Source organism: Astyanax mexicanus, chromosome 3 (assembly GCF_023375975.1).
Source record: "Astyanax mexicanus isolate ESR-SI-001 chromosome 3, AstMex3_surface, whole genome shotgun sequence".
Classification (NCBI taxonomy): domain Eukaryota; kingdom Metazoa; phylum Chordata; class Actinopteri; order Characiformes; family Acestrorhamphidae; genus Astyanax; species Astyanax mexicanus.
The window spans coordinates 48,572,109-48,596,995 of record NC_064410.1 but is presented as its reverse complement, the minus strand read 5'-3'; the positions used below and the strand labels follow the sequence as shown (position 1 = coordinate 48,596,995).

The following is a 24,887-nucleotide window of genomic DNA, read 5'->3' as shown; positions in this document are numbered from 1 at the left end:
TGTTTGTGTGAAATATTGGTCAGACAATACAAGAATCACAAGATTACTGTAAGATTAGCGGCACAAATGATAATAAGTAATCCTGTGTGTGTGTGTGTGTGAAGAGCGCAGGGAGAAGGGGGTTTAGGGCATTGTATCTCCTAAATCCCAGAGTGCACTGTTAGTCTCTTCTAGCTTCTAGCTAAATCGCTGAAAGGTTTAATGCTAATTACAGTTTGTAATTTATAAGAGTGTTTTGTAGTAGTCATTACGCCCTGTGGTTCAATGCTGGACTGGATTTGTGGCCGTTATAGCCACCCAGCTGCATTTCCGCCATTGTGGTGTAGTTGAATTCACTCACTGGGCCCTATTAAGCACTGTAAGCGTGCGGGAAGCCTTATGAAAAAAAAATATGTTAAAAATGTGCTGCTTTGCATGCAACAATATTGAAGTTTTTATATATTGAGCATTTTTGTCTAGGTGCCAAAAAGTCTTAAAAAGTCTTAAATTAAATTTAAACTGCATACCTGCAGATAACCTAGAGAAATATTATTAGTACATTTTTATGATATCAACTTTTTTTTTTTTTTTTTTTACATTTTATGACAAATTCTCATTTATGAAGCGACTATAAATAAAATAACAATAAAATACAATAAAATAAAATAACAATACAAAAGATAGAAATGGTTGATGTATTATTATTATTATTGGTTTTATTTATTGGAAGGTGCTCAGTTATGTCACTATAGTATATGCCAGTTGCTACCGAATGTCTAAATCTGTTTTTCAGTTGCACAGGCCATTTTAATAATGTATAGGAAGTGTACTGTAATTTTTTATACTGCCATTCAATTATGGCTGTAATACGATTGTGAGTGTACTAGGCATCAGTGTACTTATTTGAATCAAATAAATTATTAAAGCACTCCTTTCCAGGGCTTCTGTATAGTCAGGCCACGGCCACTCAGTTTAACTGATCTAAACAGCCACAAGGTGGAGTTCTGCATTCATGCTTTAAGGGCTATTCTGGCAGATTACATTAGAAATGGCCTGAACAGTGCTGGACTCAGCAGTTTGGTGCTGGTTGAATTAGATTATAGCAAATTATTATATAAAAGTAAAAAAACAAGGTAGTTGTTTATATATATATATATATATTGCACATTTGTATAACTATATAGATATTTATAGATGTTTAACTAAATTTGGATTTATTTAAATGACAAAACAGATCACAACTTTTATTGGATAAAATGTTATAGTTGATTACTTTTTGTCTGATAACATTCTTTATGAGCCTTCAAACATCCTGAGGGAGGAGAAAAAAGACAGGGCCAAAAATATCAAGCTGAAATCTTTCAGAGAATGCTGCATCAGCTATGCAGCAGTTTGCAAAGGTTAATGGCTTTAGATTAGAAAGAGATTCAGTGCCTCTCGGAAGGTTTGGCAGGTAAACACGCTGGCACAATCTAATTTGCAGCTTAATAAAACTGTATTTTATGTGTGGTTGCTGGTAGGTAGGAGCACATTTCCCCTGAGATGAATGCACTCACTGCATATGCAAGAGGAGCAACTGCAACTCCCGTTTCTCTGCAGAGACTCTTTACATCTCAACACAGGAAAATCAATGAGCTGCTAATAAATAGCCAATACAATGTGCTGCTGTTAGAGGGGCAGTACTCACCTGTGTGTAGAGCTGCTTTGTGATTAGTTTTCTATCGTAATCAGATGGGGAATGTGGGCTAGGTTTATGCTGATCATCTTGATTCTGTCAGAAAATTCATATTTGATGGAGCTGAAGTTGAGTGTCACTGACTCTAAATGGGCTCAGCCCTAACTGGTAAATATCAAAATTCATTCACTCATATGTGTCTCTAATTCTACCACAGTGCTTCAGAAGTGACCGTACAGATTTAGACAAGTCTCTCCTCTCCTTATTGTTTGGCTTTTTCCCTCTGACCCAAAAGGACCTAAAGACGCTGAGGACAGGATCTTGCTCCTGAAAAGAACGCAACTCATCTTTAGAATAGCCTGGTAAAGTAGGTGTATTTTCCTGATCTAACCCAGCCAAAGGGTGACCTGCCTCACTTGCTCGAATTTGTCAAACCTCGCACCTCTCCAGCCCAATATCTACTAGTTCCTGCCCTAGTGTGGTTCCTTTGTGGATCAAATTACAAATAGCCACACAACCATCATACTCCAAATCTTCAGAGGCAATGTTCGGCTCCCCTGCTAAAGGGTGCCTAGAGAGGGCATCCGCAGCCTTATTACTCCGGCCGGGGCGATACTGAACGTCAAAGTCAAAGGCAGCTAACTGCGCTACCCATCTCTGCTCAACAGCTCCTAGCTTGGCTGTGTTGAGATGGCATAATGGGTTGTTGTCTGTGAATACAGTAAATTTTGCACCCAGCAGATATCCCCTAAACTTCTCAGTTATGGCCCATTTTAGGGCAAGAAGCTCCAACTTCATACTGCTGTAGTTCTTGTCATTTTGTTCAGCCTTTCTAAGCCTACGGCTAGCATATGCTATTACCCGCCTTTTACCATCCTGTTGCTGACATAAGACAGCTCCTAAAACTGTCTCTAATCTCTCAACGTGCTCTGAAAATGTCCTAGAGAAGACTAAAATGTCATCCAAGTATACTAAAATTATTTGAAAAATTAGGTCAGTCATAGTTGCCTGCATCAACCTTTGAAATGTAGCTGGTCCATTTACAACCCCCATCGGCATACGTAAGTGTTCATATAACCCATATGGGGTTGTGAATGCAGTCTTGTGCCGGTCACGTTCATGTACTGCCACCTGGTGGTATCCACTAGCCAGGTCTATAGATGAGAAGAACTTTGCACCTCTCAGAGCATCAAAACTTTCGTCTATACGAGGTAAAGGAAATGCGTCTCGCTTAGTTTTTAAGTTTAGCTTACGATAGTCGACGCAGAGTCGTATACTACCATCAGACTTCCTCACTACTACCACAGGTGAAGCATAGGAGCTGGTACTCTCCTGAATCACTCCTTTCCTTAGAAGCTGAGAAATGTGATCTTTGACCTCCTTGTACTGGGTCGGTGGGATACAACGGTATGGAAGGTTCACTGGAGTGTCATCAACTAACACAATCTCATGTTTCACCTTTTCTGTGTAGCCTAGCTCATCATCTCCAACAGCGAACACATCTGAATATTTACCAAGTAAGGCCCTTAACTCTGCTTGTTCTTTTTCAGTGCCACCTATATCCAGCTTACTCAGTATATCAGACACCTTTTGATGATCTTGAGACTCTTTTAAATCCACTGACACCTGCTCTGTATTGGCTGAAATGCGCTGAAACGTTACTTCACAGTGCTGATTATTGGTAATGCACTGTACAGGTGACAAGACACCTATACGAGTTCTTGGATTGAGCCACACATCCTCTCTAGAGAGATTAACTACTTGCACTGGAATCTGATGTCGGTGTTCCTTAACCAAAGAAGGCATTACTACAATACCTCCTGGTAATGGTAGTTTACCAGGCTCCAACAACCATGAACCTTGGTTTGGTGACTTGTCTGAGAAACGTCTGACCATGACAGTGACTACTGATTCAGCTGGGACATGTACAAAATCTTTCCCTGCTATTCGAGCCATCTTTGTCTTGTCAACATCACATTTATGCATCTGTTGGAAAACAGTCCTCCAATCTGAGTCTAGCTTTGCATCCAAAGTTCTATCAAATTCAGCCTGAACTAACTGACGACAACGACTGATGATGTTCATGCCTATGATAGCAGGTAGGGATGACTGAGAACTCTCAGGGTTTTTCACGACTAAAAATCCACAATCAGGGATTTTAATACCCATGGTATCCATCTCTAACTCCAAATAGCCCAGGTAGGGAATATCTAATCCATTGGCGGCGGTTAATTTAAGCCAGCCAGAGGTTGAAAGCATATCCCCCTCTTCTCCCCCTAACTGCTGGCGGAAGAACTCTTCTGTAATAGTGCTTACTTGGCTGCCTGTATCCAGCAAACATGAAACAGGAACAGTCCCAATGTTAACATCTATTGTAGGGCAAGTTCCTACCGCACAGATTTTTAGTATTATGTTTTTGTGGACAATTTCTGGCAATGTGTCCCTCCTTCTGACACTTCAGACAGATAGGTTTGCCATCATCTGTAAATCTGAGTGGAGCCCTTGCCTTAGAGACAGGTTTGAACGTGTGAGTTTTCTGAGTGGTCAACTCCATTACTGCCTGCGTTAGCTCACTAAGCTGCTTTCCCTGCTCAGTAACAACCTGCATGACGTCATCCAAAGTTAACGGTTTGTGTTTACCAACACTTACTACAGCACAGTATGCACCCCTCTCAGAATCAGACACCTTACTTCTAGTTCTAGATGGTTTTGAATTAAGAGTAGGCTCTTCCATATTCCATAGGTAAGCTTCCTCACGTACTTCTACCATCGAGGAATCAGGTTTGTTTCTAACCCACCTCCTAAGCTCTCTCTTAAGTGCAGGGTCCCAAACTCCCTCGACAAACTGATCTCTCAATACTACCTTCATATTTGGTACTGCATCAGGTGTTTGTCTCAATACATTGTTTGTGCTTGTGATAAGGCATGTGAAAATTCCAGTAAGCCTTCACTCTCTCTCTGTTTGCGGCTGTAAAAGTCATGCAATAGCTGAGCCCCACTACGCCTATCACTAAACGCTTCCCGAAGGTAGGTGAACAGGTCACTAACCTGGTCTACTTCACTATCACTTCGTAAACGTCCCTCTTCTAATGCAGCCCCTCGCAACAAAGAGAGAACAAAGTCATACTGCTCAGGAGGAGACTGACTGCGTGCACGTAAGACGCGTTCAGTTTCCTCAATGAAATCATCTACTAGTCTTCCATCTTTTTCAAAATCACCAGTGAATGGAGCGATATGACGCTCTCGTGGCACATAGACATATGTTCTATCAGGCATCCTATTCAAGGAATCAATGGTTGCCATTGCTACAGCATGTTTTCTGTTCAGTTCACCAATTTGTTTCTGAATGTCCGATTCTTCTGGCTCAACCCCATTATCAGAGTCCCTCTCCTCCTCTGAATGGTCAGACATTTTAGGAAAAATAGTCTTTGCCAGATAAAGGATAAGGTTTCTGGATCAGTCCAGGAAGATGAACAGCAGCAGCCAGCAGCGATGAGTCCTCCACTCCACCGTCTCTGCAACTCCGTCTGCAGTCCGACGTCTGGTCACTAGGTCCTCTATCACCACCACCAGGTCCTGGTTCCACTCTCTCCCTCTCGAACCTGCGACACTTCACCACTACCAAACAACTGTACTGTGTTCTAATGTGTATCACTTAAGGAACCTAAACAAACTATCAGAATACCCCACTCCTGGTACCAATTTTTGTCATTGGGGAAAGGACGCACACCAAATGACAAAATACTTTTTTGGGGGGTATTTTATTCCAGGGATTTTTATGAAATATTGAATATAAAATGTATATTAATTATAAAACAAATATGAAATAAAAGCAAAATAAAGACAATCAGCACTTGCTGAGCAGAAATATTAGTCTCAATGCACAACAACACTGCACCACCTATCTTTGACTTACTGCAACTGCAGTGCACGTATTTATAGGCTTTTATCAGAGCTGATTAAATTGTACTCAAAACAATAAAAATAAAATGAATACACTGTAAAACCCTAGCTTAGAACACAGTACAGTATTTGGTAGTGGCACTAATTACAGAACATAGATAAATAACATTAATACCACATTAATACCATTAACAGAGCTGTTTTTATATTTGTTTTTAAGCTCACCTCGATTTACTCAGCTTTACTCAACAAGACTTGAGCATTTCATCAAGAGAACTTGGACAAACAGCTTCTGTAACCCAGAAAAATACAAGGCTTGACCACGAGGAGCACACTACCCCACAGAAACACTGCCATCTGCCCGCATCTGGTTGTGATTCATCCAAAATACATGTTTAGAAAGGCAAAATAGGCATCTACTACTGTTATAGGCCAACTAAACCTTATATTGTTCAGTATTTCCTGATTTTTACCTCTTATTTCATTAGGATGGCTCTGGATGAATCCTAAAATGGAGCAGCACCATTCACTGCAGCTTCAGCCTCCTTCTCTACCATGCTCTTAGCTCCTCCCTTTCCTCTCTCAGGGTGACAACAGTTCGGATTGTGTTTCTTAAAGTTACAGACACACATTTTAAAGGTGTATACTCAATTCACCACCTAGCTACATATGGACTATTGGAATATTCTTATAAATGCTTATTTTGACTCTTATTTTTAGTTCAACTTAGATATAGTTGCTGTAACACAAAACTTTATATCTCTATAATAGCTATTTATCATATTAAAATCCAGTAAAAACACAACGCAGAGTCTATGTCATCTGTAACCACCGGTGACATGTATCTGCACCCAATCCACAATTGCTAACCAAAATCTGAGCAACTAAAATGCCACTAATAATGGCTGTGTAACAAACGGATTTGCATATCCCATCCCACAGAACAATCAGATTTCTGTCTGACTAAAAATAGATGCATTTAAAAATCATCTCAGGATATGATCGAGATAATAGTCACATGAAGTGACCGGGTAAAAATGGGTTCATTATTTCACAGAAATAACAAACTTCTACACTACATTATGAGCTTAGGCAGCTCCACACATACACCACTGACAGTAGCACATCAATGTGCTAATGAGTCACAACCGCAACATAATGATAAGATAAGATAAGATAATCCTTTATTAATCCCACAATGGGGAAATTTACAATGTTACAATGGTCAGAAAAAAAGTAAAAACAAAGAATGATAAATCTATATACAAAAAACTATTACAGGAAAATATATAAAAGATACTTTTAAAAATATATATATTTATATATAATTATATATATTTAATGAAACATTAAATAACGTCTTCATCCAAGTATTGCCATTACTTTATCATGACTGTTGCTTTTCTTAATATTTTTAGATTCTTCAGTACCACTGACTAGCTATACTCACTCAGATTTCCATATAGAGTGGTTGATTGTGTTAATGTCAGAAAAAAGTTGCTTTATAAGTGAAGGGAGTGGGTCTAGAGAGGATTTGACAGCCTTGCCCGTCATGTTAGCAGATGAGGCTTCCTCACAGTCAAAGTAATGTGCATGACAGATTTGTCTGAGCTCACATTAGACATGACAATATGGGTTCACTGTCATAAAGAGTTAGCTGGTAGGGCGTACTGGAGTGCAATATCTTGGATTTAATACAAGACTTTATGTGTATGGGATGCATCATGTATTAGTATTACACTCTTAGCTAACAGGTCATTATATACACAGCAAATTTGCTAGTGCTAAATCAACATTGTTAATGTTAAATGAACTGTGAGCTTTCATTTAACACTTGTGTTGATTTAACAGTGTCAAATTTGCTGTGTAATACTAGATAGGGTGTTTGGCTGCTGCCAGTAGTGAACCCATTTTTGCTATAATTTTTATTTAAAGGTTCTCTAACCTATTAAAAATTCAGTGGTCTGTGTGTTGGACTTCAAAAAGAGCTACTTCAATTATTTCACTCTCACCCTCAAAAAACATATGGTAAATATTAGTTTCCCAATAGTTTATTTTAATTTTAGTTAATCAGTTTATAACACACATCTACATTGTTAAATACTTACTTAATGCAAACTATTTACCAACATCACTCATGAGAATGGCATAAAATAACTGCATTTAATTTGTTGGTATTTTTTTGTTTGTTTGTTTATTTAACCCTTTTTTGACCAGGGGTGCACTGCAGTTTTAGGCTGTGTTCCTGCTCTTTTAGACCTACTAAATCTGGCAAGTAACAGGTGACCCTCCAGGATTGAAGTTGCTATAGTAGGTCATAACATAACTGCTTGGAACTCCACAATATAAGCTAAAATAAATGATTGCAAAATAGTTAACAGTTTATGTTTCTGCATTAGTTTTAATAACTGAATAATACCCTTACAAATGAGGATTTAGAAGAAAATTTAGAAGAACATGAGGGACCTTTTTAAAGTTTGAAGACATTCTCATAATGTAAAGGTTCTAAACACATTGAAGACTTTTCCTAGATTGGTACCTGCAGGTCAAGAACCATTCAGGGAAGGAGTTCACTGAACAAATATCAGTCTTAACCTCTTCCAGTCTTACACCCTTATAAAAGAGAGTTCTTGAAGGCGCCGAGTGGTCCAGCGGTCTAATGCGCTGCCACTATGAGCGGGAGGTTCGAACCCCCACTCATGCAGCTTTGCCATCAGCTGCCGGCGTTAGAGGGAGCAAAATTGGCTCTGCTCCCTCCGGAGTGGGTAGATGGAGCTCTCTCCCCATCACACTTAAGGTGGCGTCTGTGAGCGGATGTATCGGAACCTGGCCGCTGGGCTTTCCTCTGAGCGCGCTAGCTGCTCAGGAAATGATTCATCCGCAGCAGCTCGAAAAAAGGGGTGATTGACTTCACACGTGTTGGAGGAGGCGTGTGCTCATCTGCATCCTCCAAGGGTCACGGGTGTCACCGCTGATGGGGATGCACAAAGGGGTGGGACATTTGGATATCCAAATTGGGAAAAAATGGGGAAAAATCAGAAAAAAAGAGAGAGTTCTTGAAGGGTCCTAATGTAATGCTCTAAGGGTCTATTTTAATGTAATGCTCAGAGAAAATTACTTTTCTGCACCTTTCTTTTTTTTTTTTTTTATAAATTTTCCCATTTTCTCCCCAATTTACACGGCCAATTATCCAACCCACTTATTAGGACTCCCCTATCACTAGTGATGCCCCAACACATCAGGAGGGTGAAGACTAGCACATGCTTCCTCCGATACATGTGAAGTCAGCCACCGCTTCTTTTCGAGTTGCTGCTGATCCAGCATTGCCGAGCAGCATCACAGCGCACTCGGAGGAAAGCACAGCGACTCGGCTCCGATACATCAGCTCACAGACGCCCTGTGCTGCAAACATCACCCTTGGAGTAATGTGGGGAGAGAGCACCATCTACCCACCCGGAGGGAGCAGAGCCAATTTTGCTCCCTCTGAGCACCGGCTGCTTGATGGCAAAGCTGCATGAGCAGGGGTTAGAACCTGCGACCTCCTACTCATTGTGACAGCGCATTGGACCACTCGGTGCCCGTTTTTCTGCACATTTTAAGGTGAAACAGGAGATTCATGTGCTTTAGTGACATATGTTGATGTGAGAAAGCAGTAGAAACAATAGAAAGATTTGATAAAAGAGTATATTTAAAACTGATTGTTGCTTCACTTTCAAAGCTTAATGTTCAGATTCCATCTGTGGAACCCCTTTTTTAGTACAATATAGGACGTCTTTTGCTAATAACCACAGGCGACCAAATGGTTCTAATACAAGTAAAGCAACTAAAACAGCATTAGAGTGTTGATCAAATCATTTTTTAAGTTGTTGTGTTTAAGGTGTAAGAAATTAGTTTGTTGTTTGAAATGATAAAAGCTTATTAAACAGTTTCACTGCTTAGAGAACCATATAGAACCTGTTTTGCTGAGATCCACTGACTGAGAGATGATGAAACTCAGAGACAGTGGAGAGCACTAAACTCTGATGCTCACATACAAGCAGATACACTAAAAATAGCTGTAGTAAATTGATCGCACGCCTTTATCAATTTAACCTCGTTCCCGTTTCTACGCTTTTCAAGATCCACAGAACATGCACCGGCTGGTGATGTAGGAGCTAGTCTCTCTGCACGTCGCCAAGAGTATGGCAGACAAATTTGTACTGGAGGGAGACACTCAATACTAATGGCATTATCATCATTCACTTATGAAACAGGTAGGATGTGACCTCTTTTGAGGTTCCATTGAGCTCTGGGTAAAGCCCTGGCTATGAAGGCCTGGTTTTCTTTTCTTGTCGGGCAGCTGTACTGGCCTCGCAGCATCTCTGCTCCTGCATGCAGTCATGAGGTGGGAGGAGGGTCTCTCCGCTGGCTGCTGTGAGGTACATATAAGGACAGCTTGCCTTTGTGTTGCCTGCTGTGTCTAACCTTTACCTCAGGTGTGTCTGCCCTTTGAAAAAAATCCCTCCTGGGCACACTGATCATGTGTGAGTGAGGACAGTTTAGCTCATTCAATTATTCTAAACACTCTCATAAAATAAATGTGCTAGCAATTAAGATACTTTGGGCAATGACATATAACAACCACCTTGGGTACCATAGAACCAGTCCTATAAAAAGAGATTTGTTATTGTTAAGAACCTTTTTTGTAAAGTTTATTTAGGATACATTCATATTACAAACCTCATTAATTAGTTTAGATTTTATTTAGGATATAGGTATCTTACCAGTGCAACAGTTTATTTATCTGTAATTTGAACCTACATTCACATTTATGCACGTCATCTTTGTTGTTTTGCAGTGCTGCTGGTGTTGGATGATGACAACAGCTCTCAGCACATGTGTACAGTCAAAAAGACTAATGTACAAGTGCATCTAAAAAAACGTTAATATCATTTAATAGTTTATGCATTTCAGTAATTCAGTTCAAAAAGTGAAATAAAAAGTGAAAAATATTATATAGATTCATTAAACAGAAAGATTATATTTCAAAGGTTTATTTATTTGAATTTTGATGATTGTGGCTGTAAAAAAGGCTGCCCTTTTGGTAGTGCAGGTGAGTATAAGGTAGAGGACAGCGGGATTCGCCACGAGAAGAAGAGTCGAAATACCTCCAGGTCAATTTCAGCACCAACGTGGTTTTTATTTACACCCGAAAATTACAAAAAAAGAAATAAAACAGGCCAAATCTGACCATTACACAGGACTCACCACTAAAAATTACTAGTTCTTTTAACTACCAAAAAATCCTTTCTTTTCAGCAGGTAAGGACAGTTTAAAGCTCCAGCAGCATGGCTAACTCAAAATGACTTCCCTTTCCAGAGCTCCCCTACAGGTCCCTCTCCCTGCCCTTTTATATCTGTAGCTCCGCCCCGTCCTCAATTGGGCCATACCACTACTACAGGGTAGGGGTACCCTAAAGGTATACACACACATATTTACAACCACGCTCAAATACATACATTAATGCCGACATTATTTACATACAGATCTTTGAACTTGTCCCTAGATGGTAAGTATTTACACATTTTGTACTAACTTTTTCTCTCCCCAGGTGTTCCAGTAAGGAGTCCCCCTCCCATCTTGTGGCACATCCGGAGCTCCAAAGACACTAAAAGAAGGGGAGTTAAGATGGCCGCCACTCCCTAAGAAGACCCCCCCAAGGACTGAAACCAGGTAAGTAAAAGTATCTTTTGTATATCTACACACATAAATGTTCAATTAATGTCCCCAGCAGTACTGGTGATGTGGCCACGCCTCTTCCATCATCACAATGGCTAACAGAAAATAAAAACACAAAAGTCAGTATTTCAAAAAAATGTAGAAGTATATTAGACCAATTATTACTTTTGGCAGTGTGGGCACGCTCCATATCCTGCTGGAAAATGAAATCAAAAGATTTTGCATGTCATTTGGAAATCAAGGTCACTTCTGTAGGAAGAGTGAAGGGGCTGTTGATTCAAGCTGCTTGAGGTCTAAAGTAAAGTTTTCACAATCAGTGATGGTTTGAGGAGCCATGTCATCTGTTGGTGTTGGTTTCCTGTGTTTTATGAAGTTCAAAGTCAGTGCAGTGTTTACCAAGACATGTACAATATTTCATGTTTCCTTCTGCTTCTCTGACAAGCTTTACAGAGATGCAGATTTTCTTTTCAACAGGACTGCCAAAATGTATTCAAAATGTATTACACATTTTTCTGAGATACTGGCATTTGTGTTTTCATTTGCAGTTGGCCATAATCATCAACATTAACAAATAAATGCTTGAAATATATCACTCTGTGTGTAATGAATCTATATGATAAGTGAGTTTTACGTTTGCAAATTGAGTTATTGAAATAAATAACTTTTCGATGATGAAATGCACCAAAATTTGTCCAAATTGACTGTTCACATGAATGACGCATGTCCATCAATCAGACCCTGATCTGATCTATGACTGCAAATGATAATGACTCTTAGATGTGAAATTAGATTTGTGACATAAGGACATAAAATCTGATTTAAATCACTTTAGCTAAGTAATGTGAACATAGCTTTACACTCATCTTATTAACAAAAATGTATATATTTTATGGAACCAAAGGTCTGATTTCAGACTGCAGACGATGCAGATTTGTTTCTTAAATTAGATCTGTTTACATAAAGGTCCATACTTATATTTACACGAAATCATAGTTGTGGTAACAATATATTATTATGTTAATAGTCAGGCAGTTGAATCCCTGCATGTCCAGCAGTCTGGATTTCACATGGTTATTGTTTATTACTTTGCAACTTGCGAGTGCAGCAAGAAACATTTTGACATCCAATTTGAGCAGCCAGTATGTCCAGACTGAGAGGCATTCCTCAAAATCTGCTTGTAACCACATTTTAAACCACCTCCAATTGTGGTTTGGATCTGCAAATACAGAAATAAAAATACAAAAATGGTTATTTATGTCTTTCCCTAACCAGTCTCTTATGATTATGTCAAAGACTCATGCCAGACTGCTCAAGTTACTGACAAAACTGACAACGCAGAATACAAATAATAGTTAATAAAACAAACATCTACATCTTTAGAATGCAAATAAAAGATATTTGCAAAAATAGTTGCTTACAAACAGATTTACACACCCTCCCATCACACATCTGAGAAAAAACTACTGTTTAGGTCCCTTTAATACAGTACCCTCAAAGGTGTAACATGGTCTTTAAGCTCTAACAATATAGCTTTAGAAAAGTCCTCTACTGGACCTCAGTGTACATTCAAGTGCTCAGTGTTCTCTTCCACAGCCTACAGATTGCATGACTACCCTGCTTTATCATTGTAATGCATCATTAATATGCATCTTCACACTCATCACTTGTCTGTACATGTCTGAGTCTACGTCTGAGTCTGAGTGTGTGTATGAGCATGCATGTGCATCCTGAGGGAACTGGACAGGCATGTGGGTTAGAGAGTGTACGTGTGTTGTGGTGTGTTTGTGTGTGTGTGTAGGAAGGGGGGAGGGGTGTTTGTTTTTTGTCATGGTTACAGCTTGCGTGAATTTCATTGCTGGCAGGAAATTAACCTGTTCTTCAGAGACAATACAATGTTTGTGCGCCTTCTCTAAACCAAACAATTCCAAATAGTGTCAAATGCAATCCTTCTGTTTAGATTTTTTAGCGCATGTTAAAATGTTCTGGTTGCTGCTTTGCATTAAGAATGGTTTATTTTTGCCATTTTGCATCAAAATAGAATAAAAAAAAGTTACAGAAATATAATGTAATGCAAACTCATAACAAGGGCTTTTCATTGTTTTAAAATAGGGCAATGCTATTGGGAGGGAAGATAAACAGTACCGGTACCTGGAATATTAAATGATTAAATTAAATGATGGGAAAATCTTGGTCATATTTATTTAGCTTCACCCTCAAAATTACTATGCAATGCATGCATAATTCAACATGTCTGAAGTCTTGAAATTGAGTTGCATTGGTTCCTAATGGTGTCCTGCAATTATACATCCATGCAGTTTATAATCACACAATTCCTGCAGATTTGGTGGTTGGGGTGGAGTGTTGATGGCACATCCTACAGAATTCCACAGATTTTTAATCAGGGATAGGTCTGAAGACACGATTGGCTATGAAGACAACATCATTCTTCAAGGCACTCATCATTCTTTGAATAGTGCACTGGAGTTTGCGTTCGAAAAAGGTAGGGTCACTGGTTGCAGGATCTCATTAGCGTAGCATTAGGCCATCAAATTACCTGCAATGAACAGCACAGATGATCTGGCATTGAACAAAATTGCACATTCAACCATGACACCAGAGCTTCTGGACTTGACCATTGATCCACATTGCCACAAGTCGCTCGATGACAGGTTGGTATGACCAACCACTGGGTTTCATTCCTGACAGCTGATTCTTGTTGTATGAGACTATTTTTGGACAGTTAATATATATATATATATATATATATATATATATATATATATATATATATATATATATATATATATATATATACATATATATATACAATTGTGTACATACTTAAAAGTTGTGAGTAATCATCTATACCGAAGGATATCACTGGTGCAAGTTTAATGCTAGTTTTTAAGAGCACTGATAGCACTGATAGATGTTGGCCTGAACAGATTTAAGGCAGGATTGGGGCTTAACCTCTCTTTTGGATAATCTCTGTGACTGTCCGTTCACACGTTGACATCAATTTTCCAGTTCCTTGAGCTAAAAAGAAACCTTTACCCATCCTTCTTATCACGCTCAGGGGTATCAGACCTCACAGGCAGCAGACTGAGGCACGAAAAAATGTCTGGTGGTGGCACTACTGCTCAGTTTAGTGGAATTTCTTTTCATTTCATATTTATGGGTATCATTTTCCCAACAGAAACCAACACAAATATCATCTGCAGCACATAGGAATTAAAGGGGAACCTTAGTGAAAACTCTAATCAGGATTAATTTGTTAATACAGTTTTTATTTCCACACCCAGAAGCAAACACATTGTTTTTTGTGGAGAAAAACATTATTTCCCACCTCAGTTCTTAATAATGTTAGAATTTTGTTTAGACATTTGAGCTATATTCACAATTAAGTTAAATGGGTTGTGGTGGTATTTGAAATGGTGCTTTAAACACCAGCCAATCCATATGAAATATATTTTTCTTAAAAATAATAATGTAAAAAAAAGTTTATTTTTACCATTGACTGGTGGTTAGTTTTAAAAGCAAACAAAAAGTAAAATCATGTCAGTAACCTTTTGTTATTTTGAACAAATATACTGGTCAAAAGTTTGGATACACCGCTTCTAAATCCATGTGTTTTCTTTTTATACGTTTTTTTTAAGTGTAGTGTGTTTCTCTTTAAAAAGAAGATATATGTGTTTTTTTTACATGTATCATGTTAACTGTATCACTTAGAAACGTTGTAATACATTTAATGTAACTTTGTTTGTCTCAGACAGAGTGGACAGCAAGGAAACAAACACAAGAAAAAAACATCAAGAAAAACATTAAATGTTAATAATTGAATTCTAATACTTCACACTAATTAAAATAAAAACATACTAAAACATTTCACACTAAGTTACTACTGCACTGGTTTAATCTGTCTATTTATTTCAGAGATTATATTACCTCTTTTATTTAATCCTTGAGCCATTTCAAATGTCGTTAATTTAGTTTAAATTAATATTAATTTACACAATCTTTGTTCTGTTTTTCGTCACTTTTCGCTTTTCGTTAAATTATCCACCTATTTGATTTAATTATTTTATTTTCGTTTAAAAACGACACGGCTGACCACCATAAATAATTATTTCTTTTTTTTTTTTTTTTTTTATGTTGAGCTTTCCGCTATCTTCCCCAAGCCCCGCCCCTAAAGCGCAATGATTGGGTAGTAGATCAGACTCAAAACTCGTAGCCACTCAAAACGCAGAGGGCTAGATATTCTCAGCCAATTGTCGACGAGCCCCGCAGGTGGGGGCGGGGCTTACCCTAAAACGGGCGGGGTAAAGAACGCGTGCAGCTGGGCGAGTGCTGGAGCGCAAATTAGATGCACTTGGGTTTAACCGGCTCCCTGAACTGAAACGCCGTCGCCGCCGCCGCCTCGTCAAAGCTCTGTTTACACTGTTCCGGCTATAAACATCATAAAAAAGAGGAAAGACAATTAATAGGGCTGCATTTGACGTCAGAAAACCGGTTGTTTTTTTGTGAGCGCTTGGAGATAAAGAGTAAAAGTGAGGAAGAAGCAGCCCTGCATCAACTCATTGTAGAGAGAGAGAGAGGGAGAGAGAGGGGTAGAGAGACTTACTGAGAGACTGAGAGAGAAAGAGAGCTTCTCCGGATGATGGAATTCAGCTTGGCTGGCTGTGAGGAGCTGTAGTAATATAGAAACACAGAGAGGAGGAAACACAGCTGAAGAGGCTTTAAGTTTTTAAAGGTAAGCTTCTGTTATTTTGCTTTTGGTGCAGTCCCTTTTTGTTTTTTTGTTGTATTTTTTGTCATTACAGTTTTGCTGCTGCTGCCATTGGACGCTTGAATTAGTTAAATTAAGTTAATTGTAGCTAGTGTGTGGTGAGTGGTCACTCCATTGGACTTGAGTGTGGACGTCAGGTTTGAGTTGTTATTCCCTGGAGCTGGACCTGTGTAAATTTGTGTAATGTGTAAATGTGTGTAATGTCCACCTAAATACAGAAACATATGATAATTTATTGTTTTTATGTTTTATGGAGACTAAAGCAATTCAGTAGTTAAAACAGTCAGTGAACGTATAGAAATGTTGGACATGTTGGTCACTCTCCTGTGGACTTGACAGTGGACCTCTGGATTTAGATATTCACTGGAACAGTTTAAATGTGTGCAGTTTCACCCTAAAAGCATAAAAATGTATAATGTATATGTATATAATATAATTAATCTAGCACCAACATTGCATTAAATAAACAGTGATGGGATACAAAGACTAGAGCAAATCCAGTAGTTGGAAACAATCAGTGAACTTAAGGATGTAAAACGTTTGATATGTTTTCATGCCTAAGGTCCATGGTCACTCTCCTCACTCTCTGGGTTCAGATGTTCACTGGAGTTATATAAATGTGTGTAGTTTCACCCTAAAAGCATAACAATGTTTTTTATATTATAATCAATCTGGCACCAAAATTGCATTAAATCTACAATATTACTACAGTGATGGGATATGAAGACTAGTGCAAATTCTAACAGTTGGAAACATTCAGTGAATTTATGGATGGAAAACGTTGTTATATGATATGTTTTCATGCCTAAGGTCCATGGTCACTCTCCTGTGGACTTGACTGTGAACTTTTGGATTCAGATGTTCACTGGAGCTGTGCAAATGTGTGTATGTTTAACCTAAAAGCATAAAAAATGTTTTTTTAAATATTATAATTAATCTAGCACCAAAATTGCCTTCAATCCACTATATTACTGCAGTGATGGGATATAAAGTCTAGAGCAAATCCAGTAGTTGGAAACATTCAGTGAACCTATAAATAAAAACATAGGACATGTTTTCATGCCTAAGGTCCATAGTGACTCTTGTGGACTTGACAGTGAACCTTTGGGTTCAGGTGTTTGCTGGAGCTGTGTAAATGTGTGCAATGTCCACCTAAAAGCATATAAAATTTGGAAATAGTCAGTGAACGAATGGATATGTTTTCATGCCTGAAAGAGCTAGCTAAGGTCCATGGTCACTCCTTTGGACTTGAAATTGGACATCTGAGTTCAGGTGTTCACTGGAGTTTCCACCTTAAAGCATAAACATTATGTTTGCATGTTTTTATTCAAATAAAATTAGTGCCAAAATGCATAAAATTCAGCCCTCAAAGGTCTTCAGCACTATTGCTTAAGAACCATATTTGTACCATAGTCCTTTGGAATGTTTTTTCCATAGTTTACAGGACACTGTTGGACCTTAAAGATCATATTGTACCTTTTTAAAGGTTCATTTGCATTGTTTGTATATTTTGGTTAACGGAAATGTTGCTCAGTACCTCAACGGTACATTTATTTCTGGCAGCGTAGCCTAGATACAGATGTTTACTGGTGATGGAGCTCTGTTACTGCTGTGCAAAAATGTGAGCAATTTCCTCCCAAAATCCTTAGAAGTATGGAATTTTGTGCTTCTGGATATGAAGAACAGTGTGAATCCCAGTAGATGGAAGCAGTCAGTAAACCTATGGATATGTTGGATATGTTTTCATACCTAAAGAGGTATAAAAAGCTAAAATCAGTAGCCTACGTAAGCCAACCCCTAATGCACATCAGGTAGCCAGCCTCTGTAGATATATATGAATGGGGAGAAAAAAGGATAACAGTGTGTGAGGGAGAGGGAGAGCGAGAGAGTGAGAGAGGAAGAGAAAGAGAAAGAGAGCTTCTCCGGATGATGGAATTCAGTTTGACTGGCTGTGAGGAGCAGTAGTAAGGAGCGATACGCTGAGAAACAGTGAGGAGAAAAGACGGCTGAAGAGGATTTAAGTTTTTAAAGGTAAAGATCTGTGGTTTTTGCATTGGTGCTGTGTGGTTTTTTTGTAGTGCTGCTGCTGCTGCTGGAATTTACTGTGTGGAGAGGGTCCATGGTCGTGCCTGTGGACTTGACAGTGACCTCTGGGTCCAGATATTGGAGACCATAGCCTACAGACCTTTAGATGTTTAGTGAAGATAGAGCTGTGTTGGTTACTGGTGTCTAAATGTGAGAAATTTCTGCCCAAACGCATGAAATGTACTATTATTAAATATAGCTAACACTAATGTGCATTAAATTCACAATATCAGTTTCACTGCTAGGAAATGAACTGTAGTGCAATTTCTAGCAGCTGGAAGCAGTAGACCTATGGATATGTAGAGCTAATATTTACGAGGATTCTTTCAGTAGCCTTTCAAGTAATCAACCCTGCTGTACATCAGTGTGTGTGTGTGTGTATAAGTATGAATGTGCATGCTCCCACATAACCCATTCAGTAGTAGCGTATACAGGGTAATCCTGTTCCTAGCTGTCACAGCATGAAAGAAATTGCCACCAGTCACGCTCCTTATTTGTACCACTGCCATGGCTAATTGTATAGCAGCAATGGAAGTTAGAACCAGTTAAATAAAAAAAACTAACATTTTCTATTTCTATATCCTGATGCATGAAAAAAATACCATTTTCTCTTTATAGACAAGGGAAGCAACCCTTTTAAGATACTGTGTAGGAAGCAGTGTGCTGCTGTCTCTTTTTTTAAAGTGGAGGATTAAATTGGAAACACTGTATGCCGCTCTGTCTCTCCCTATCTCTCGCTGTCTCGCACTCTTGCGCTGTCTCTCTGTAGCGCACTGATATATTAGGAAATGGTAAAGGCAAAGAAAACGCAATGAACTGTCACAGGAGCAAATGACCAATCGAGCTACTGATCACGCTGAGCACAAATGTAATTCTATGGGTTTAATAGCAAAATGTTAATGTCTGTAATTGCAAATGATAAAAAGACTTTTTTCAGCAATCACTTTTGTATACCACAAATATATTTAATTGCCTTTTTGAGACATATCTAAAGTTTATATGCAATGGAGGCAAGTAGGGGTGTGCATTGGCAAGAATTTGGCAGAACATGCATCACAATACTACAGGAGTTACCATTCATTATATTGTGACGTATTGCAATACTGTAAGCTAGAAGATATATTGCAAGGATTAAGATTATTATAAATAATTTGCCTTAAAATGTATAAAATTGGAGTGAAAGAAACATTTAATTTTTATTCAATCAAAGTAGTAGGGTCTGAAGCACAAATGAAGCCCTGTTTGCTTTTTATTAATGTTAATGTTCCTAATTTGAAGTTAAAAGTGTGGTCAATTAAACGATCACATTTACACACTGCAAATGTAGATGTATGTAACTTGTTTGCAGTGGAGGCAAGTATCTGATAATTTAATTATCATGTAATATTAAGTATATTGTGATATGTTGCTGTTACGTTAAGCAAGTTGATAGATTGCAATAATTGGGGAAAACTTTAAGAAATTGCATAAAAATGTATAAAAAAACCCACCATTATATGTAGAAAATCTGTCTAAAAGAAAAGCTTGTCTTATCCCAACAAAATAGCAAGATCGGAAGACTGAGACCAATCTTTACATATAAACTATTAAAATAATTATTAATTGGTATAGAACCACAAAATATAATATTGTAATATTTTAATATAACAGTTTTGTCTTACACCCCTAGAGGCAAGGAAGGTTCTGTTACTTTTACACTGGATTTAGTGAGTTCCAGTGAAAAGAAAAAAAAAAGTAGCCAACCTTGTTTTTTTTGTATGCATTTTCCTATTTCCAAAAAGTGCTGAAATATAAAGAGCGCTCACCACAGCATTACAAGTTATGCTGAGATTGTTTGTTTTTAGTTTTTTATTTTATTTATAGAAATAAATGTGTCAGAACTGAACTGAAATAAAGATACAGACCTTTAGAAGCAGTGCTTTACGCTCGGCTGAAATCGGAGGTGCTCTGTAGGAGAGTGAGACTCAGTGGACTCTTTTTGTTTTTTTGTATCCAGTGTGATTTAGATCCAATCATCAGCCTGTCTGTTTCACTTGGACCCTTTCTCAACGTTACACGGACGAGATAGCCAAGTACACAGATTAACGCCAAGTGTACAAAGCCGTCCAGTAAACGTCCGGTGGTGCGGAGCGCTCCTTTGGGGGGGTTCAGGCAGCCGGGCTGGAAAAAAGGAATGACTATGATGTCGTAAGAGCACCATAGCAACAATCACTCAATGATATCCCCCAGTCTCAGTGTGCTGGGGTGACAGACGGTCACTTGTTGTGCTTGGGTCTTAATTGAGCTAATGGCTCATGTTTTATTCATTGCTGTATGTACAATGTGCTCCCCTCTGTCTTAGGCCATGTCCACAATACTTAATTCTTGTTTTGGAGGTAATTTAGCAGACAGGCGAGGCTTGCCCGGGACCTAAAGTTCTTTTGTAGAGTAAATAATTGGCTTGACTGCTGTGGCACTGTGTAAATATTGTGCTGGATGTCTGTATTAGAAGTTTACATTCTGACTACAAAGTGGACAGCTGGATTATTTAAGAAAACAGACTGAATTGATCTAATTTTAGTTAGAGGGATGAAAGACCTCAAAAATGTGATAGATACAGCAGTGTAGGGCTGTGTATTGGCAAGAACTTGGCGATATGGTATGTATCATAATACCGGAGTTACGATTTAATATATTACAATATATTGCGATACTGTAAGCAAGCGAGGTGTGATTGTTTAATAAGAAATCAATTTACGATATCTGATATAAATAAAAATAACAGCATCTAAACACATCACAAAAATAGCCACTGCCTGACGACTATCTGTACTAAAAATCGGTGCTTTATTTCTAAACAAAATATTGTAGAATGATATACTATCAATATTTCCTTAAAACCCTACTGCAGTGATAAATGAAGCTAAATCAGCCATGGTGTTAGTGTGGGATGCCTTCAGATCACTTCTTAAGGATTAGTATCAGCCCATTAGAAAAATGTCTATTAAACTCAGCCTGTATTACATTTCTTATCTTATTTGTGGCAGTGACTGTGTATTATTATATAATCTGAAATTTTAAACCTAATCATCTATGGTCTTGAATAGAAATATAAATCTTGTATTTTTGTAATAATCATTTGAGTACGTTAATCAGACAAACTTTTTAAATCTCTAAGAAATGTTCTCAATCATAAAATCGTTTTTTCTTTTAATAAGGTCCTTCATACTTGGAATATGTATGCATGCTTATTTGTAGAAAAAAATAATATTATATCACTGATATATATATTCATTTCCACTTAGAAAAATAATATTTTTTTTGGTTCTTTGGTTTAGGTATTTAAGTGTTTGTTTCATTTAGTATTCTTTGGAAAAATTTACTGTAAAAAAAAGAAAGAAATCAGTGGTCTCTACTGCTGCTCTCTCTCTCTTTCTAGTCTAAACAGCCTGAAGACGCACACATGTAAGCCATCTATACTAAAGACGAGGTATCAATAGGTGGAGCTACAGTACAGTCGTGTGTGCTGTAGTGTAGACGTTTCAGCATCACAGAGCTGCAGTTCTATATCACAGAGATCTGCTGTATCCTTACTTCAGTTCTGAATGCTTTTATACTCTATTTTATAGCTATCTATGAGGAAGCATACCTTATGATGACTGAACGTATCACTGAATATTCAGTTAATTAAATTAAACTGTCTAAAGGGCAAGTGAACATAGTATTCCCTTGAAAAGCTCAGGTGAATGAATGAAGTATTTACCATAATTGCTTTGATTTGAGTGAGTTGAAGGTGCTTCTTCATTATTCTGCTAGTTTATGGAGCCTGATTTGCTTTTTTTAAATGAAGCTTTCACGTGGTCCTGATAAAAGCACTCGTTCTATTAGCACTCGGCTCTAAAAGCGTGTCGTGTGTTTTGTTTTGAGTCACAAGTGAGTTCTCTGCTCTGTTCTCTAAACACTCGCATGCTTGCTTGAATGAACAGACTTAGAGTCATTGTAATGCAGATTGCATTATCCAGCAGATTAGGACTTTTAATGTGGTGCATTTGCATGAATATTTTGTATGAAAATAAGCAATATTTGTAGGTGTTTTGCTGCTTGCTTTATCTGTTTAGCTCTGACCCTTAATCAAGATCAAGCTGTAGAGTTAATATGTCATAATACCGGATATGAGACAGACACTGAGACTCAGATTTGATTAGGAGATGAGTTAAAAAATAGAAACTTCAGCCTTTTTTAACCTCATCTGTCCTCTATATGAGTTACACAGAGTGACTGTTTATTGATACAAAGGACAATCATTGTGGTTTCCAGATCTTAATTAAAAAAAAAAAAAACAGAACATGAAACATAACTTGAAACATATGTATTACAGAAGCCATTGTGCAGGTTCTGAAGCAGTTGTTTGACAATTTAGCTTCTGTTACAAGTCTGTTTATGGTGGTATGGTTTTAAAAATGTTGTGTTTGTTAAGAGTATGAAATTCTGATTATTGTTAATTGTTAGATGTTAATTTTATTTATTAATATTATTAATTGTATATACATTTTTGTCAAACAAGATTTGACAGATATTATTTGCAGTTCTCCAACAAAAAAGCAACTGAAATGTGAGTTATTATATATAATATTAAGATATTTAGACATATTCACAATACGCAATAATGTGAATATTGCTGTACCACATTTAATCTCTCAAACTCCAAACCTTTTTTTTTTACATGTTGCTGAATAGTTATCCTTATCGAAAAAGAGCTCACTGCTGGTTCTGAAGATCAAAAAACCCTGAAGGGTTCTGATTAGACTCTGATTGTTCTAATATTAATATGTCCCTGAAGCTTCTATTACCAGGAACATGTGTGTTGGGTTGGGGTTGCAGCTAAACTCAGAATGATGGTAGATCTCCAGGACCTGGTTTGAGCACTATTGCATTAGGGTGTAATAAAAGTTAACAGGACTAGTTACATTGTTTTTTAATGAATTTCATAAAAATTACATTTTATAGTTGTAAGTATAGCTCATGCTATATATTTTTCCAATTATTTTTTTTTTGTTTATTATTATTTTGTGTGTAGATTTAACATTTTAACCTAGTTCCCATAAATCAGCCATGCTAAACCCATATTATCCTAGAGCTAGTGTAAACAAATATGTCAAAGATTTGGTATGTTTTGATATTAATGTACCAAACAGTGTAGTATAAAAATCTGCATTGTTTCAATAACCATAGAAAAACTACACATTTGGCAGTGGTCAGAACTTTGTTCATTAATAAGGCAGACAAACCCTCTGTCCAACTTTGTCTTCCTCTTATTTCTCATTTTACGTGACTGCTCTCATGCTGACCCTGATATAGGTGTTTAATTTTTGGTCGATTGCTCACAGAAGACTTGTCACCTAAGCTTTATCACCAATTATCTCTATATTTCTAGCTTCTTTTGCTTGCAGGTTGAGGGAAATGCAGTGTGTGACTAGTGTGGAGCATCACCCCCCTCCCCTCATTTCTCTCTCTCTCTCTCTCTCTCTCTCGTTCTCTGCCTCTCTTTCTCTCTATTTCTCTTTCTTTCTCACGCTCTCTGCCTCTCTCTCTCTCTGTCTCTCTCTCTCTCTCTCGCTCTCTCTCTCTCGCTCTCTCACTCTCACGCTCTCTCACTCTCATGCTCTCTGCCTCTCTCTCTGTCTCTCTCTCTCTCTCTCTTTCTTTTGCTCTCTCGCTCTTAGTTTAACCGGCACAGTTTGGGATCATGCAGGCTTGTCCCTTCAGGCCACTGCTGCTCATGTCATTGCCACTAGATGATTGCTCTTCTGCAGGCAGTGAGGCAGACGGCACGATCATCGCTGCCTAAGGATGCAAGTAGAGGTGTTTATCATATATAGTGTAGAACCTCATTGGTCCTAACAGTTCTAATAGCCCTGAGGTTGAGTCAAGTCTAGCATTAATTTTAACGGAGGTAAGGAGGAAGAATGTTTCTGTTGGCTTTTGTGCATTGGAAAGAGAATAATTATAGATGCTGGGAACTTCTCTTCAATATGATATCTCCGACAGACACTTGGTGACAGATAGAGCACTCTCCCGCTCCAGAATTTCGTCCCAATATTTTTTTTCCTGGGCACATTTTCATAGCTGAACCTCAGCATTATGCCAATTGACTTTTAAAATGACTGCAGACTGAGATGCTGCCAGTCTTCACTGTCCATTGTGTCCTGGCCTCTATTAAGCGATCATACTGAACTGGATTGATTTGCACTGTTATTTCCAGCCCCTCACTGGCAGAGCAGCTTAGACTGTACCACTTTTAGATAACAAGTCTCCAAAGCACTCGAGCAGATGGACTTAAATGTGGCTTGAGGTGCTGTGTCAAACATGTCGCTTCAAAATTGAAAAAAAAAAAATGGAAAAAGGCCCAGGAACCTAAACAGTGGGCCTTATTCACCAACTGTTCGTTACAGGGATGTACCTAATATTATCTAATATTCGGCAAATTATGTTATTTGCCAAAAATGGCAAGAAAAATCTATTTTGGTGTTTTGGCTGAGAAAGTGAAGGCTGTAGAATAATTTCTACTGAATAATGAGTAATTTATTTTAAGTCATATAATTTGCTTTGCTGGTTTCTCTTCTGGGATGTTCAGTGTTAAAAAGATGCTTTTTAACTGTTTTTTTTTTAATTGTTTAAGTTTTTCTTGTAAAGCAAGACTAAAATGCATTCAGGCTATCTAAAATAATTTAAAACGGTTAAAATTTGAGAAACTACTTAAAT

General features: G+C 37.9%; 1 protein-coding gene across 2 annotated transcripts in view; it reads left to right on the top strand.

Annotated features, from left to right (window-relative positions):
- Positions 1-15,635: 15,635 nt before the first annotated feature.
- Positions 15,636-24,887, top strand: part of calcr (calcitonin receptor) — a 102,291-nt gene continuing 93,039 nt past the window's right edge. The window contains exon 1 of one of the 2 annotated variants that reach the window (XM_007259802.3): positions 15,636-16,025. The gene's annotated coding sequence lies outside the window, so the exon portion shown is untranslated. Of the gene's footprint in view, positions 16,026-17,943; positions 18,093-24,887 lie in introns of those variants that run through there. The other variant, XM_007259803.3, reaches the window with a different exon arrangement.